Source organism: Lissotriton vulgaris, chromosome 2_1 (genome assembly GCF_964263255.1).
Source record: "Lissotriton vulgaris chromosome 2_1, aLisVul1.2, whole genome shotgun sequence".
Classification (NCBI taxonomy): Eukaryota; Metazoa; Chordata; class Amphibia; order Caudata; family Salamandridae; genus Lissotriton; species Lissotriton vulgaris.
This window is the reverse complement of record NC_141687.1, coordinates 1111574805-1111578384: the sequence shown is the minus strand read 5'-3', so window position 1 is coordinate 1111578384 and position 3580 is coordinate 1111574805. Positions and strand designations below refer to the sequence as shown.

The window sequence follows — 3580 nt, the reverse complement described above, 5'->3', positions numbered from 1 at the left end:
GTCAGCGCTCGCTCTTTCCCACAGTGTACTCACTCCGTACAATTTTCCTTCACAGGTTTCTTCCCGCTTGTTTATTCCTTTGATGTGATCTCAAGCTTCGTAAATCAACTTGTCGATCCTTCAATTGTGTTCGCAGGCCCTTGTCGTTGCCAGTCCTCGTCGCCAATTGTAGCGTGACAACAAGACAGCGGAAGATGCGTTGTCACATTAAGATTTATTTCAATAACAAGGGCCCGCTGAGGCGGGATTAACTAGCAGTCACCACGGGAGTCAGCTGTCATCTGAACACCCGTTTACAGTGACGTCACATAAATACCATATGAACATTCTATGGTGACGCGGTGTGACGTTACATGGAAGAAATGGAAAACATTCTAATAACATAACCTTATGCCCCCATTACAAGTACAACATGTACGACAAAACGCTGATAATCTATGGATCCGTAATTTCTTGCAAACACCTCCCTGAAGTGTTATCTTAACAGCATCGGGAACCACCTATTTAAGTGGGGTAGTAGAGAGAGCGTAATCACAAACAGATACAGGACACTAGACCATCGAGGCGAAACAGGGTATCGCAAAGTGTTCCCAGTACAACCCAACGCCTAGTAAACAGTGGGGCAAGCAAACAGTACAGTTATTTACAAAATCTACAGATGGTGATTTAAAATGGATGAAGAAGGTGAAAGAAGGCGCGAGGCAGCGTCACTGTTCGCCAGGGCACCTGGAAAAGGGAACTTGAAATCAACAATACAAGATAAAGTAGTGAATGATCCCTTGAATGAACAGTTACGTAAATATGAAAGACTAAGAAAACAGGAAAGCTGAAAATGGTGGGAGGCAACATCATTACAAGATTACGTGGAAAAAGAAATGATACAGAGAGGCTTGAGAATCTATATAACACCATCCCACGAGTCATTAAATCCACAAATGTTGGAAGATTGGGCGCAAAATTCTGCCATGAGTTCTAAAAATATGCTGAGCATATTAATCAAATATGCATGGGAGGATCGTGACGCAATCCTACAACAAATAAAAGAATTGGAAAATGAATTTTTGAAGAGCAACGAACAAGATACTATTAAAAAATTCAAAGAAGAACTGAAAAATAGACTTAAAAAACATGAAGATGACATCAAATATCGCAAGCAAAGGAAGCTACATCGCGATTGTGGGGATTATGAGAGTGGACGGATTCTAACATATAGCCCCAAATATGACTACCTCTATAATCAATATGAGACCACCCCAATCACTGCAAATCAAATCCAAGTTGAAAGTGATCAAAATAGATCAATTCCTACCAGTGGTTCAGAAACCGATACCTCTCAACAGTCCTCAAGCACAATACCTGTGGTCGATATCACCAAAAAACCAGCACATTTTTTACAAGAGTTCCGGGTCCTGAGAACACGCAGAAAAAAAGACGCAGATATGGGACAACAAACTGCACCCAAACAAAATCCGACAAGAGGACGACCAAGGGGAAGAGCAAGAGGCAGGGGCGATCGAAACAAAGAAGACTCAAGCTTCAGCAGAGAAGAAGAAAAAAATAAAAAACCAGTGGGAACCAAACGAGGTGGTTACAGAAAAAGGAGATAATGATGGATGAAGAAATGGTAAACAAAACAATAATAAACTTATCCTATAGAACACTGACTTTCAAAGAAAAACAAACATTATGTTTGGGACTTACGTTTTGTCCCACTGAACTATTTGATTATGCGGACACAAGAGTGGATATTTTTAAATTTATTAGGAAATTGAAATTGACCAAATGGCATTCAATGGTAACCAAAAAAGGAGGGACTGATGTAGAAATATGCCCAAACATACCTGAATTGACTGTAGGTGACACCGAGACATTACAAACTGTGTATTCTCTAGGAGGTATAATCCCCGAGAATGAATTTAACACTGAAGTCATAGGAGTTAGAGAAACAAGAACAGACAGGGCCGCCACTACTCCTTTCAGACCCAAGTCAGTGTTCTATCCTACACTCCCACATGATGCAATTGACACCTTCCACGAGGTAGTAACTAGAGAACTCACTAAATTGAAACACACCTGCCCCAAATGGGGTAAAGGTGACATCAACCTGACCAAGGGAGAGATGGATTTTATCTTCTCCTTGGCAGAGGATAAAAATGTAGTTTTGCGTCCCTCAGATAAAGGAGGCAATATTGTTCTGTGGGGAAGGGAACTCTACATAAAAGAAGCCCTTTCCCAACTTGAGGGAGGCATCTTCTATTGCACAAGTAGTATGGATGAATATAACAATAGCATCCTGGATACATGGAATCAACTAACAGAATGGCATAATGAGGGATTACTCTCCTGGCATGAGTTCCGTTACCTCCAAAAAGACTTTCCTAAACTCCCCATCTTTTACCTTCTGCCTAAGGTCCATAAGAACTCTAAGGTACCTCCAGGGAGACCCATCATCTCTTCCATAGGCAGTATAAATGAGAATCTTTCTAGATATATTGACCACTTTCTAAGAGAACATGTCTGCCAATTACCCTCATATACTAAAGACACTACTGACTTCCTTAAACTATTAGAGAACATCACATGGTCAGAGGGTGACCTGCTCATTACTATGCACGTGAGCGCCCTCTATACTATCATAGACCACACACAGGGGATGGAAGCTAGTTATCATTTTCTGAAACAGAGAGAAATAGGCTTCGGAGAACATACTGCTATGTTAATATGTATGATGAAGTTATGTCTTAAAAACAACATTTTTATGTTTGATGGAAAGATCTATAAACAAACCCGTGGCGCGGCCATGGGTTCGGCCTTTGCTCCTAGTTTTGCGAACCTGTTTGTTGGTAAATGGGAAGAGGAACTGAGAAATGAGATAACATTGAAGGATGAATTCTCAAAGGTCAAAACATGGATAAGATATATCGACAATCTGTTCATAGTGTGGGGCGGTACTGAAACGGATGCGATCAGTTTTATTGAAAAACTAAATCGTAACGCATATAACATACACCTCACCTACACTATGAGCAGACACCATGTTGAATTTTTAGATACAGAAATTGAAATTATGGAAGGGAAAATCACATCCAGGTTACACAGAAAAGATACGGCTGGCAACAGCCTATTACATGCTCTAAGTACACACCCAGACCCACTGAAATGGAGCATCCCTTATGGGGAACTGCTCAGAGCTAAGAGAAATTGCAGTAACACTGAGGGATTTGTGAAAGAACAAGAGTGTATGCTGTCCAGATTTCGAGACAGGGGCTACCCAGAATGGGTGTTGAGTAAAGCTGTGAGAAAGATTGCTGAGGTAGAAAGAGCTGACACCCTTATCCCCAAACAGGACAAGGAAAGCGATACTACACCAACTAGTATTATAACCACCTTTCACCAAATATCAGATAAAGTCTGCAAGATTCTGGTAGATAACTGGAATATTCTCCAGTCGGACAAAACAATAGGACCCGGACTGATGGAGAGACCCTCAATTACTTACAGGAGAGGTCGCAATCTACGAGACATCCTGGTTAAGGGGGACATTACTGACACCAAAAAACAACATATACAGGGACTCAAA

At 41.1% G+C, this 3580-nt stretch overlaps 1 pseudogene; it reads left to right on the top strand.

The window, feature by feature from the left end:
- The first annotated feature begins 671 nt into the window (after positions 1-671).
- LOC147731684 (uncharacterized) lies at positions 672-1607 on the top strand (annotated as a pseudogene).
- Positions 1608-3580: the final 1973 nt, after the last annotated feature.